The following is a 16319-nucleotide window of genomic DNA, read 5'->3' on the forward strand; positions in this document are numbered from 1 at the left end:
GAGGAAATCACTTTTCCTAAAAGTTTCTCAAATTGAAAAGAAATCATTATTATTATTATTTTCAATCTATTATCACATATTTGACAATTGAGGCAACGTACGATATTCAATATGAAACCAAATGTTTATGTTTGCTTGGTTGTCCTTTCATAATACCACAACAATATGTAGCAACTACAACAACAACAACTTACACATACATTCGAATTTCACAAAATGATTCACAGAGTCGGATAGTGTTGCATTGTTTTCCTATATATGTATGTATATTATTGTTGTTGTCATGCATGAAATGTTAGTTTTTCATACCCATATCCTTAAATTGTACATATGAGTGTATCATATAAATACACATACGTTTACTCATACATACATAATGCACAAATTATAAATTTATATTTATGAATGCATTGTTATGTTAGTAAGAATTTTTCAAAAATTATTCCTTACTTGCATAAATATGGTACTTGTTGCTTTTGAACTAAATTCTTGAATGTTTAAACTATTCATATTTATTGTATTTAGTACACAATATTACAATTTATATACATAAATAATAATGTGAATAATGAATACGAAAACAGTAATCAAATAAATATTTGTCAATAAATTTTAAGGATTTTTTAACATTTTGCCTGAAGGTTAAGTTAAGAACTAATTCTGCTTCATTGCAGGAAAAAAAGAAATACATTTTGTACATTAAGCTATATGCAAACTAATATAGGATTTATTTTAATAACATCACCAAAAGCTTTATGGATTCTGAATCGTACCCAATCGTTTCCCAAAATTTTAAAGTTTGCTTAACAAAATTGGTAAAAGTTTGAAACTGGATTCTTAAAGCTGCCGCCGGTAGGTTTTCCCATTTATGACTATACCCCAAATACGGTTTACGCTATATAATGAGGATAAAATCTCACATTAAAGTTAATACGAATATATTTTATATAATGACATGGTTTTATTATAATATTTAATTGTATTAAATATTTCTCAGATAAGTGTTTTGTGACACTAAAGGATCGGAGGAATTTGTAATAACTTCTAAAACTTTTAACCGATTTTTTGAGGTGAAAATCCAAACAGATATATTTAGCGCCAACATTTTTGTAAAAATCGTTTTCCCCTTCAGAGCCGTGCTGCTACTATCTTAAAGTATTTCTATATCTTAAAGTATAAGTCTAGAGGCAGTGATGGCCATTATTCGCAACAAAAGTTTATATTTGGAAATCAGAAGGACTAAAAGATGAAAATGTAAAAAATTGGGTGATACGACTTATGGAAATAACACTGAGATTAGTCAAAATTATTTAAAAAGTTTTTTCATTGTTGGCCTGTGTTATTAAACATTTATTTAAAAAATTAGCTTTAGTTATTACTAAGTAAACCATGCGTATACGCAATTTCGAATTATCGAAATAAAGTATACGCAACGTTGCAAGTAACTAGGATTGTAAAAAGCTAAACAATCACAGCAAGACTTAAACTGAATTAATAAACTCCTAACAATAGCTGTAAATTTCTTTCCCGCTTCATATTTTATGCAATTTTCCCTTTATGATTTTCTACTCTGATGTAGTTATAAGCAAAGAATTCGCTCAAAAACTGGTGCTCAACATAATTTTCCAACTAAAATGGATCCATAAATAACGCTTCAATTGAGAAAATATCAGAAATCACTGAACTGTTCAATTAGTCATTAAAAATTTACTTTTGTATAAAAAAAATCAATCAGCTGTAGTAATTACTAAGTAAACCATGCGTGTACGCAATATCGATTTATATAAATAAAGTATACGTAACGTTGCATTTAAGTAGGATTGTAAAAAGCGAAACAATTGCAACAAAACTCAAACTGAATAAATGAATTAATAGCAAATAGCTGTAAATTTCTTTGCCGGTTCATAGATGCAATTTTCTCTTTAGGCTCTACTGCTCTAATGTAGTTATCTGCGAACAGATCTCTGAAGAACGTTTGTGCTCTTCCACCACAAAATATACTCTCACATCAACAAACCTAGTCAAATACGAATGTATATCCTTTATTACCCTTCGATACTCAATCCAATGCTTTCACATTCATTGCAGCACTTTACTATTCGTACTCCTCAATAATTTAGCGATTATAAATTCAGAAATTTTCTAAGAAAACTTAAATTTGTGGATTGTTGACTCAGTCATATATTGTTATTTCTATTCATTCTACACTTTATAGCATATACTTATTCTTATCAAATAGAAATGTATACTCAATAATTATAGAACGTCTATAATGTTAACCATATAAGATACTCATAAATCATCTTTAGTGAACCAGTTGCCATTTAAGTAAAAAGTTCATGTAATTTATTTTATTTACTATGCCAGTTTTTTTCCTGTTAATAATGCTTGTTTTCCTGTCACTTTTGATATGTCTACACCTCCCCTAGGTCGTTTTAAGTTTTCTAAAAATTTTTAGGTTTTCTGTTTTTCTCATTTTTATAAAATGCTGCCATTGATAGAAATTACGCGTGTAAGTTAAGTTGTTTTTTTAAGAATATATATTTTTTTATATAAAAAGATAAAACTGTTCCTTTTCATTTGCCACAACCTATAGTGTACGTGGCCAAGTGGTTGATAGAGTATCAAAAGTGAAATGATATTGAAATTGTATACAAAAGTCTGTAGAGACTCTAAAGAAATAAATAAAAGGAATAATGTACAAAAAACACACACAAAAAGAGGATGTCAAGCTTAAAATGACATGCTTAAACAAATTGATTTTATGATAGACATTTTGTAGGAAAAGAAAACTAAATAAATTTCCTTTAAATTAACTAATATAGACTGAGTTTACTTGAGGGTGAGTTTTGAAAAACATGTCAAATGTGTTGTTTTATAAAACGTGTGGTAATTTCTTATTTTATGCAATTTATTTTTAATATGAGTAATGTTATGGTAAAAGTAATTGCAAGAAGTTAATCAATATGTCTAACAAAGCTAAATTTTCTAATTCTTAAATAAAATTTTTGAACTCATTGAAACGTTAAATATATTTTGATAATATTCAAAACTACTGATTAATGTATTACAAAATAAATGCTTATAATAATAATTTAATTTATTAGTCTTCTAAAAACCAAGCAAACAGTTATTTGTTTCTCCCCATAATATCATTTATCAATTAAACTTGTCACACAACTCACAGGTTTCAATAGCAAACCTGTTTTATAATATTTGCTGAAGTGCAAATTTTAATACATTTGCTGCTAAAGCTTTAAATACAGTTTAAAAATTTTAAAATAAAAACCTAAAAATAAAATCTAGATAATCTCTAGGTAATTCTTTAATTATCTTATTAAAATTGTTAGCAAAAAACATTCAGCCACATTAAACTGTTTTCTGGAGCATAAAATTTTTAATTATGTGAATTTTTTACCTACAATTCAAAAGCTCAAACATTTGCGAAAAAAAGAAACCAAATTGGTTTAAATTAAATACTACTGCTACCATGAATGACAGCTAAAAGTTGCAACAAGTTGCTAATATAGAAAAAAGTATATTCAACACTCTCTTGGAAACAAGTAGGCGAAAGAACATACATAGCTGGGAAGTACACTTGGGAATTAGGGTAAAAGTTAAATTAAATTTTTTAAAATGTTTGCTAAAATAGCACAAATATTCCCATATTGCTATGTATCACTGAATAAAAAACAGATAAATAAGTTTTTGCCGAGAAATGACTGTAAAAAATTGCAACCCAAAATTAAAATATTAAAATTGGTTTACTTCCCTGTTTGTGGCCAAAAAATAAAATTTTTGGGACAAAAGTAACAGCTGATTCTGACTATGAAACAAAAAGAACAAAAGTGACAAAGCATCGCAAATAAATGAGGCTTTTTGCAGAATCTACGTCATAAACAAGTTTGAATGTTAGTCAGAAACCAAAAATACAAAACCAAAATTTTGCGTAATAATTATGATCTACCAAATGAATATGTCTAGGTTAGTTAGTTAGTTAGTTAGTTAGTGAGTTAGTTAGTTAGTTAGTTAGTTAGTTAGTTAGTTAGTTAGTTAGTTAGTTAGTTAGTTAGTTAGTTAGTTAGTTAGTTAGTTAGTTAGTTAGTTAGTTAGTTAGTTAGTTAGTTAGTTAGTTAGTTAGTTAGTTAGTTAGTTAGTTAGTTAGTTAGTTAGTTAGTTAGTTAGTTAGTAGTTAGTTAGTTAGTTAGTTAGTTAGTTAGTTAGTTAGTTAGTTAGTTAGTTAGTTAGTTAGTTAGTTAGTTAGTTAGTTAGTTAGTTAGTTAGTTAGTTAGTTAGTTAGTTAGTTAGTAGTTAGTTAGTTAGTTAGTTAGTTAGTTAGTTAGTTAGTTAGTTAGTTAGTTAGTTAGTTAGTTAGTTAGTTAGTTAGTTAGTTAGTTAGTTAGTTAGTTAGTTAGTTAGTTAGTTAGTTAGTTAGTTAGTTAGTTAGTTAGTTAGTTAGTTAGTTAGTTAGTTAGTTAGTTAGTTAGTTAGTTAGTTAGTTAGTTAGTTAGTTAGTTAGTTAGTTAGTTAGTTAGTTAGTTAGTTAGTTAGTTAGTTAGTTAGTTAGTTAGTTAGTTAGTTAGTTAGTTAGTTAGTTAGTTAGTTAGTTAGTTAGTTAGTTAGTTAGTTAGTTAGTTAGTTAGTTAGTTAGTTAGTTAGTTAGTTAGTTAGTTAGTTAGTTAGTTAGTTAGTAGTTAGTTAGTTAGTTAGTTAGTTAGTTAGTTAGTTAGTTAGTTAGTTAGTTAGTAGTTAGTTAGTTAGTAGTTAGTTAGTTAGTTAGTTAGTTAGTTAGTTAGTTAGTTAGTTAGTTAGTTAGTTAGTTAGTTAGTTAGTTAGTTAGTTAGTTAGTTAGTAGTTAGTTAGTTAGTTAGTTAGTTAGTTAGTTAGTTAGTTAGTTAGTTAGTTAGTTAGTTAGTAGTAGTTAGTTAGTTAGTTAGTTAGTTAGTTAGTTAGTTAGTTAGTTAGTTAGTTAGTTAGTTAGTTAGTTAGTTAGTTAGTTAGTTAGTTAGTTAGTTAGTTAGTTAGTTAGTTAGTTAGTTAGTTAGTTAGTTAGTTAGTTAGTTAGTTAGTTAGTTAGTTAGTTAGTTAGTTAGTTAGTTAGTTAGTTAGTTAGTTAGTTAGTTAGTTAGTAGTTAGTTAGTTAGTTAGTTAGTTAGTTAGTTAGTTAGTTAGTTAGTTAGTTAGTTAGTTAGTTAGTTAGTTAGTAGTTAGTTAGTTAGTTAGCTAGTTAGTTAGTTAGTTAGTTAGTTAGTTAGTTAGTTAGTTAGTTAGTTATTTTGTGTGTTATCACTACTACATGCATAACAGTACATATACTACCTGCAGAGATGCAGGTCAAGTTCATTTGCATTTTTCCAAGCTGCAACAAATTATGCCCAAAAGCAAATAAAATTAAAACATCAGAAAAACATTTAAACTAAAACAAGCTAATATATGTCTGTCTTTTAACATTAAACAGTCAATAACCATTGATCATCTATTTGAATGTTTTTTCCCAAACTCACTGTCAATTCAAATCAATCTGTAAAAATATGTATGTATATTTGTTGCAAAATTTTATTTAATTGTGAATACGTGACACACTTATAAACAAAACAGAAAAAGTAACATAGTTTCGTTAATTACAGCCATATTTCTAATGTAGGTAATTTAGTTGAATTTATTCATAAAATTAAAAAAAACTGATTGCCAAAATTAGTTTCAAGACTAAATTATATTTGTCCGTATTTTGGATGTTTTACTTTACACTATATTTAACTTAATATTTTGCTTAACAATTTGGTTTAATTTATGCCCGTATATTTTAGTTTAGACCACTTGTTTCCATCATGTGCTAAAATTTAAATTCTAGTCAACCATCAAACGCTGTAAAAATTTTAACATCAAAAAAATGCATTTAAAAAAAATTCATTTAAAAAAAGTTCTTAAATAAACACAAGGGGGCCTAATTTAAAACATATTAAAATATTCTCTATTCTATTAATATTACTGAATGTGTTTATGTTAAATTAAAATATTTGAAACTTAAATGTTTATTTATTTTTGTGCTATTTTTTCAAACCTAACTATTTTCCAATTACAAAGCAAATATTGTTAACTTATTACAGTCTATGATAGAGATCAAGATAAATATTTATTTTTTGCAACAACGAAACAAAAACAAAATTATTAATATTTTGGCATTTTGATTTTAATTCAATATTTACATTTTATTTGTGGTATTTGTTTAGCAAACAATTTGAATAATATGACTCACACTACTGCAAAAGGGTCAGCGTGAGATAACATGTGGTAAACTGTAGAAAAACAAAACTGTTGCATGGAGATTTAGGGTCAAGTGTAAACAAATAACTGAACTAGAACTGAACTAGAACTGAACTAGAACTGAACTAGAACTGAACTAGAACTGAACTAGAACTGAACTAGAACTGAACTAGAACTGAACTAGAACTGAACTAGAAACTGAACTAGAACTGAACTAGAACTGAACTAGAACTGAACTAGAACTGAACTAGAACTGAACTAGAACTGAACTAGAACTGAACTAGAACTGAACTAGAACTGAACTAGAACTGAACTAGAACTGAACTAGAACTGAACTAGAACTGAACTAGAACTGAACTAGAACTGAACTAGAACTGAACTAGAACTGAACTAGAACTGAACTAGAACTGAACTAGAACTGAACTAGAACTGAACTAGAACTGAACTAGAACTGAACTAGAACTGAACTACTAGAACTGAACTAGAACTGAACTAGAACTGAACTAGAACTGAACTAGAACTGAACTAGAACTGAACTAGAACTGAACTAGAAACTGAACTAGAACTGAACTAGAACTGAACTAGAACTGAACTAGAACTGAACTAGAACTGAACTAGAACTGAACTAGAACTGAACTAGAACTGAACTAGAACTGAACTAGAACTGAACTAGAACTGAACTAGAACTGAACTAGAACTGAACTAGAACTGAACTAGAACTGAACTAGAACTGAACTAGAATGAACTAGAACTGAACTAGAACTGAACTAGAACTGAACTAGAACTGAACTAGAACTGAACTAGAAACTGAACTAGAACTGAACTAGAACTGAACTAGAACTGAACTAGAACTGAACTAGAACTGAACTAGAACTGAACTAGAACTGAACTAGAACTGAACTAGAACTGAACTAGAACTGAACTGAACTGAACTATGTTAAACAAATAAATTTTGTGATTTGAGATCCATGCGCCTCAAACCTTCTACCTTAATAACCACTGTTGCTGTTTAAACCCCTCTACATCCACCTTATTTCTCAAAAACTCGTAAATACAACTTATAATTAACTTGTGTAATTTAACTGATAAATCAAATTTGATTGACTATTTGCTTAATTAATATCAACAAAATCGTTATTTATTTAAAAAATATTTAAATTATTGCTAATAAATTATTATTGTAATCAAAATACTAAATGCAGCAACGATTTCTTGACCTTCATTACAAACAAGTGTTAAAATTTAAATAAAAATTATTAAAATATTTTTTTCTCATTTTAAAATATTCTTATATTAATATAAATAATAAATTATTATCAAAAAACATTACTATTAACCAGAAAAAGTAAACACACTTTTATCAACGGCCAATACGTTTGGTGCCATTTTAATATTCAATGTATGTTTACAAAATAATAAATACATATATTCACATGTCGAAAAACATAAACAAATGTTTGTAATAACATTTAAAATAAAACTAAATTTTTGGATAAAAATATATATCAATCAAATCAATCTACATACCAATTTACTTTGTGTCTAACAAATTTTTATTTGAATTGTTTTAAATTTCATTTAAAATTTAAACGTCATTGTCTAGTTGGGTATGAAACATGTCTAATAATAGGTTGTTGTTTTCCATTTGGAACTAAATTAATAAGCCAAAGCTCTTGTGCAAAATGGAAATATGAATTTGAAAATGTATAAGACATTTTTATTACCTCTTTAATTATGGCAATATTTAGGATGAATAAAGAAAATTTCAGTTTATTGGTTTTCAAAAGAAAAACTTTTAATGAATTTTGAAAGTAGATTAGTAAAAACGTTGTAAAATTTATGAAATATAAGATTGGAACACAAGCAATGAGTAGATTTAGCTGAATTCCTTTTGTTAGTGTTTTTAAAAGATTGTAAGATTGTTTGTAGATTTAACAAACTGCAAGCTTTAAAACACAAAGAAGGATTTCCGAAGGAAACTAAAATTATTTCCATTGAAGGTTTCTTAATTTCCACATACATGCATCAACATAATAGTGTACTTTCTACCATTAAATACAGATATTACATTCCCTTTTAAATGAATTATCAAGTTATGAATCACAGTGGAGCAAATCAAACATTATACTGAAAATATATGACTCCTAAACTCATCTTATAACTCTTCGGCTCATGGCACCACTGTGCAACATTCAAAACCATTCTTATATGAAGTTTGAAAGCTTTAAATAATCAGATTCGTCAAACATATAAACACATGAAATAATTTCACGAAAGGTATTATTGTGTGATACAAAATAACAATTAAATAACATTTTTTAATATTCTTTTAAAGGGAAGAAGTAAACACATATACGAGGGATTGTGAAATATTCAGCATAATTTTCAAAAACATCCATAGTATTCAAAGTATCATGTTTGTGATGTGAATTGTAAAATATTTTCAAAAATAAACTTACCTTTCCATGTTGAAAATCCATGCGGAATATTATTGTCTATAATTTTCGTTATTGCCATTAATTAAAAATAATCATACGTCACGTTGTACTGGAAAGTGCTATTGAGCATATATGGCCGCTGTTTTCAATTGCGTTGAGGAATGAAGAATCTAAAAATACAAATAAATCCATGGACTATGTTATATATGTATGTCATTAACATAATTTTATTGCTTTAAACTCTATCACACATCGTCATGTTAGACAAAATCAATAATTGGTACCTAACGTTTTATATTATTACAATATTTGAACAAAAATCTGCTACACAACATGATCTATTTATAAAGGTATCAGTTAAGTATCAGTTACTGTTTGCTAAAAACTTTTAAAGAGAAAAAAACAGATTATATTCGATTCCTTTACGATTTTAATCAAAAAGACCAGATTGTGACTAGACTATAACTAGACTATAACTAGACTATGACTAGACTATGACTAGACTATGACTAGACTATGACTAGACTATGACTAGACTATGACTAGACTATGACTATGACTAGACTATGACTAGACTATGACTAGACTATGACTAGACTATGACTAGACTATGACTAGACTATGACTAGACTATGACTAGACTATGACTAGACTATGACTAGACTATGACTAGACTATGACTAGACTATGACTAGACTATGACTAGACTATGACTAGACTATGACTGACTAGACTAGACTATGACTAGACTATGACTAGACTATGACTAGACTATGACTAGACTATGACTAGACTATGACTAGACTATGACTAGACTATGACTAGACTATGACTAGACTATGACTAGACTATGACTAGACTATGACTAGACTAGACTATGACTAGACTATAGACTATACGACTATGACTAGACTATGACTAGACTATGACTAGACTATGACTAGACTATGACTAGACTATGACTAGACTATGACTAGACTATGACTAGACTATGACTAGACTATGACTAGACTATGACTAGACTATGACTAGACTATGACTAGACTATGACTAGACTATGACTAGACTATGACTAGACTATGACTAGACTATGACTAGACTATGACTAGACTATGACTAGACTATGACTAGACTATGACTAGACTATGACTAGACTATGACTAGACTATGACTAGACTATGACTAGACTATGACTAGACTATGACTAGACTATGACTAGACTATGACTAGACTATGACGACTATGACTAGACTATGACTAGACTATGACTAGACTATGACTAGACTATGACTAGACTATGACTAGACTATGACTAGACTATGACTAGACTATGACTAGACTATGACTAGACTATGACTAGACTATGACTACTAGACTATGACTAGACTATGACTAGACTATGACTAGACTATATGACTAGACTATGACTAGACTATGACTAGACTATGACTAGACTATGACTAGACTATGACTACGCTACTACTAGCGCTCAGTGTTCAAATAATTCTACAATTACTTAAGAAAAGTTATATTTTTGGATCCCTTTTCACAAAGCGCTAACGCAAACAAGTCGCATGTCTAAATATAACAAAATAAAATACCGCCAAATAGACAACACCAACTGCAATTTTCCTTCCTTCAATTTATTAAATTCTATTTACTCACAACAATACTATTGAAGATTTTGTAATAATTAAATCATTCATGTGTACAATAATTTGTGGTTTTGTCGTTGACGTTATTATTATTGTTGTTGACTAATGTTGCATAATTATTAAGTTACAATTTATTAAATTACAATTGATTATAAAAGACAATCTACAATATTGCCTTTAATGATAAATTGATTATTATCCATTTTTCTAGTGAATGTAACTGAATATTGATAAATAGCTAAGAAGAAAAAATTACGAGAAAATTGCTTATTAAGTTTTTTAAAATGATTTAATAAATCAATAGATTATTAAATGGAAGAATTGTGTTAGAACTGAACGTATTGCGTTTAAAATCCGACATTTACAGTAAAATCTAAATTATTTTGAAAAAAATCTTAATATAAACAAAATATGTATTACCAAAACTAACTCATACACAAATTTCTTATTCCGTAACCCTCACATACTAAAACGCAGTATATATTTATACTTATTAACTAAATTTCCTATTTAGTATAAAACAACTAACAACATATTTACGTTGAAGTAGTTATTCATAAAAACCAAAGAAAGCAAAATATTATGAATATTATATCGATAAAACAGAGCAGCCTCACACAGCATTCCGATCATGGTCTGACTTATCAACAATCAATAAAAATTGCCATACCATTATTTCCATCATCATGAGCATCATCATAATAATTAGCAAAAATCTATTCTTGCCGTCGTTGACGTTCTTTTACCATTCATTTTCTATCTAATACTGTTGCTATCTTCACATTCATCTCATATCTCAGGTGACTAGATGGCTTTGTGTAGATATAGGCCAAGCGAACAATTTTTAGTGAAAAAAAATTTTACACACTTGACAATTTCAATTACCGACCAGAAACAGAAATAGAACTAAACTAAAACTGAACTAGAACTAAACTAAAACTGAACTAGGACTGAACTAGAACTGAACTAGAACTGAACTAGAACAGAACTGGAACAGAACTGGAACAGAACTAGAACTGAACTAGAACTGAACTAGAACTGAACTAGAACTAGAACTGAACTAGAACTGAACTAGAACTGAACTAGAACTGAACTAGAACTGAACTAGAACTGAACTAGAACTGAACTAGAACTGAACTAGAACTGAACTAGAACTGAACTAGAACTGAACTAGAACTGAACTAGAACTGAACTAGAACTGAACTAGAACTGAACTAGAACTGAACTAGAACTGAACTAGAACTGAACTAGAACTGAACTAGAACTGAACTAGAACTGAACTAGAACTGAACTAGAACTGAACTAGAACTGAACTAGAACTGAACTTGAACTGAACTAGAACTGAAGTAGAACTGAACTAGAACTGAACTAGAACTGAACTAGAACTGAACTTGAACTGAACTAGAACTGAACTAGAACTGTACCAGAACTGAACTAGGACTGAACTAGAACTGTACTAGAACTGAACTAGATCTGAACTAGAACTGAACTAGAACTATACTAGAACTGAACTAGAACTAAACTAGAACTGAACTAGAACTGAACTAGAACTGAACTAGAACTGAACTAGAACTGAACTAGAACTGAACTAGAACTGAACTAGAACTGAACTAGAACTGAACTAGAACTGAACTAGAACTGAACTAGAACTGAACTAGAACTGAACTAGAACTGAACTAGAACTGAACTAGAACTGAACTAGAACTGAACTAGAACTGAACTAGAACTGAACTAGAACTGAACTAGAACTGAACTAGAACTGAACTAGAACTGAACTAGAACTGAACTAGAACTGAACTAGAACTGAACTAGAACTGAACTAGAACTGAACTAGAACTGAACTAGAACTGAACTAGAACTGAACTAGAACTGTACTAGAACTGAACTAGAACTGAACTAGAACTAGAACTGAACTAGAACTAAACTAGAACTGAACTAGAACTGAACTAGAACTGAACTGAACTAGAACTGAACTAGAACTGAACTGGAACTGAACTAGAACTGAACTAGAACTGAACTAGAACTGAACTAGAACTGAACTAGAACTGAACTAGAACTGAACTAGAACTGAACTAGAACTGAACTAGAACTGAACTAGAACTGAACTAGAACTGAACTAGAACTGAACTAGAACTGAACTAGAACTGAACTAGAACTGAAATAGAACTGAACTAGAACTGAACTAGAACTGAACTACAACTGAACTTGAACTGGACTAGAACTAGAACTGAACAATATTTTAAATGATTTATTTGCTGGGTTACCTCCATTTATCCATGTATCCTTTGTATATTTCGTTTTGTCTCTAACAAGTCATTTGAGCTTGAGGTATACTCAACACATTTATTAGACTTATTTAACGATGAATATTTGCTATGTTGCTTTAAAATACAAAAACAAAATCTAATCCGTTTCAAAAGCAACTTAGTAAAAGCATATTTATATTCAAAACATTTCATTCATTTATACCGTGAGGTCTAACCCACTTTAAAAAAAAAATCCATAACGATATTTGTTGCCCATTTCAACACCACTCTCCCTTAATTTATTATGATCGCTTGTTTAAAATGTTATCGAAATAAAATGACTTTCCTATATTAACTTACGTTTGCTAATATTTTCTTGGTTTCATTCAATTGTTTCCACTAATTTAAATTCTTGTTTGTTCATGCACGAGTTAAGCTAATGATCGATTTATTGATCTCAACGACAATTTATTGCAAAAATGTTAGTTTAAGTAATATATACAAAACATTTAAACAATATGATGATTAAATGTAAAAACACTATTTTGTGAGTTTAAAAAAATGTAAATAAATTACAGTGTTTCAATTTAGTAGACCTGTAATAGTTATTTTTGTCTTTAACTACTCATAGCCTGTGTAACTTACAATCAGAATTTCTACAAATACAAAAGTTTTGAAAAATGTACATATCTTGATGACGCATGTACTAAATAATAACTGCAAGTGCAAATGGTAAAAATTTCTCTGTTTACTGCTCAACTTTTGACGCTGAGTATAAAAATAACTTGGCAACATGGTGGTTGCCAAAAAAATAAAGGTTTAGAATTGAAGAGTAAGTTGCTTTTAAATTAAAAAAAAAAAACAATTCTCAGAATTCAAGAAGAAGAAAAGGGAAGCCAACCAACTGCAATAGGAGCTAGTACATACTACATATTAATTTCCTCCTGAGACTTTTCTGAAAAAAGTGTCATCATATTGTAGGTGGTATTCTTTTTTTTAATAAAAGTGAAAAATCATAATAACCATATACTAAATGGAGAGTGAAAAGAATACCTACACATACATCAAATGTTAGTAAATGCATGTGAATACTATTACAAACTGTACAGTAGTTCGTGGTAACTGAGTCCAGTGATTTTAAATAAGAAACTTTAACAGATCAGACATATATCGAATATTTTAATAAAAAAGCGACCACATCTTAAAGTATCTTCTTTCTAAACTGGACTAGAACAGAACTAATTGGAGAACTAGAACAGAACTAGAACAGAACTAGAACAGAACTAGAACAAAACTAGAACAGAACTAGAACAGAACTAGAACAGAACTAGAACAGAACTAGAACAGAACTAGAACAGAACTAGAACAGAACTAGAACAGAACTAGAACAGAACTAGAACAGATCTAGATCAGAACTAGAACAGAACTAGAACAGAACTAGAACAGAACTAGAACAGAACTAGAACAGAACTAGAACAGAACTAGAACAGAACTAGAACAGAACTAGAACAGAACTAGAACAGAACTAGAACAGAACTAGAACAGAACTAGAACAGAACTAGAACAGAACTAGAAAAGAACTAGAACAGAACTAGAACAGAACTAGAACAAAACTAGAACAGAACTAGAACAGAACTAGAACAGAACTAGAACAGAACTAACAGAACTAGAACAGAACTAGAACAGAACTAGAACAGAACTAGAACAAGAACTAGAACAGAACTAGAACAGAACTAGGACACTGAACTAGAACTAACTAGAACTGAACTAGAAACTGAACTAGAACTGGAACTAGAAAGAACTAGAACAGAACTAGAACAGAACAATGAACTAGAACAGAACTAGCAACAGAACCTAGACAGCAACTAGAACAGAACTAGAACAGAACTAGAACAGAATAGAACAGAACTAGAACAGAACTAGAACAGAACTAGAACAGAACTAGAACAGAAACTAGAACAGAACTAGAACAGAACTAGAAAGAACTAGAACCGAACTAGAACAGAACTAGAACAGAACTAGAACAGAACTAGAACAGAACTAGAACAGAACTAGAACAGAACTAGAACAGAACTAGACAGAACTAGAACGAACTAGAACAGAACTAGAAACAGAACTAGAACAGAACTAGAACAGAACTAGAACAGAACTAGACAGAACTAGAACATAACTAGAACAGAACTAGAACAGAACTAGAACAGAACTAGAACAACTAGAACAGAACTAGAACAGAACTAGAACAGAACTAGAACAGAACTAGAACAGAACTAGAACAGAACTAGAACAGAACTAGAACAGAACTAGAACTAGAACTAGAACTAGAACAGAACTAGAACTAGAACAGAACTAGAAACAGAACTAGAACAGAACTAGAACAGAACTAGTACAGAACTAGTACAGAACTAGAACAGAACTAGAACAGAACTAGAATAGAACTAGAATAGAACTAGAACCAGAACTAGAACTGACATTATGGCACAAAAGGGGCACTTTACATCTAAGTATAGCTGTACTGGGCTACTTACAATTACATTGACAACACCAAACTAATACTAGTAAATTTTTATGTTTTTTATAGATTTAACAGTATAGCAGGGACTTTTTGTGTAAATAGAAAAGAGTATAAAGAGAACAATGCAGGTTTAAATACACAGTAATATACACACTTGTTTACAAACATAGTCATTAAAGATATCAAGAAAGTAATAGGTAGACCTCTTGAGAATGGTTTCAAATAAAATATTTGACAATCTTAACCAAAATTTATTTCTAAAAACTCAATAATATTTGCGCCATTAAAAAATACAAAAAATTTAAATCATGTCAAAATTTCGATGGGGATCTATAAATATATGTATGACGGCATGGGTCTATTTAAAATATGTTTTCAAAGCATGTAAATGTTTTATACTATAGCTATAGATCGATGCTAACCTAATATACATATACACATATGATTATTTATATGCTCTTTGAATAACTCTCACTTTGTTTAACCAAACAAAATAATTAACCTCCACCTTTAGAAATAACTTAACATTTACATTTTCTATACATATTTTTGGTTATGTTTTTATACCCTCCACCACCATCAGTGGTGATAAAGGGTATATATAAGTTTGTCATTCCGTGTGTAACACCAAGAAATATTCGTCTGAGACCCAACAAAGTATATATATTCTGGGTCCCTATGAAATTCTGAGTCGATTTAGCTATGTCCGTCTGTCCGTCTGTCTGTCTGGTTAAAACACGCTCACGTTAAAACTAAGCAAAAGAAATCAGCCAAATTCACTAAGAATATTCATTATTATCCTAAGCAGTTTGGTATTGAAAATCAGCAAAATCGGTTCACAACGTAAAAAGTTATAAGTAAAAATTTCAGACTACCTCGAAAAAAATTACGGTTTTTTCATAATTCCTTTGAAGTTTTCTCGGAAACTACCAAAGATATTTCTATGAATTTTGTCACACATTATTTTTTCAAGGCAGTAATCAATTATGTTCAAAATCTTTACAATCGATCCAATATTTCCCATAGCCCCCATACAAAGGTATATATTCTCGGAAATTAGTTTATCGTTAATAACTCCCTCAAATATATCGGTATCAACACAAAATTTTGTACATGCAAATATAATATGAACAGAAATCATACTATCAACGCAGATCTCAGTCGGTCCACAATTGGTCATAGCTCTCATATAAGGTCCACTTCC

At 29.5% G+C, this 16319-nt stretch overlaps 1 pseudogene; it reads left to right on the plus strand.

Annotated features, from left to right (window-relative positions):
* LOC119602431 overlaps positions 1 to 16319 on the plus strand; it is a 61619-nt pseudogene that overhangs the window by 17736 nt on the left and 27564 nt on the right.

This window comes from Lucilia sericata, unplaced genomic scaffold (assembly GCF_015586225.1).
Source record: "Lucilia sericata isolate MDLA Ls3-8-SP2 unplaced genomic scaffold, ASM1558622v1 Contig000232F_arrow, whole genome shotgun sequence".
NCBI lineage: Eukaryota > Metazoa > Arthropoda > Insecta > Diptera > Calliphoridae > Lucilia > Lucilia sericata.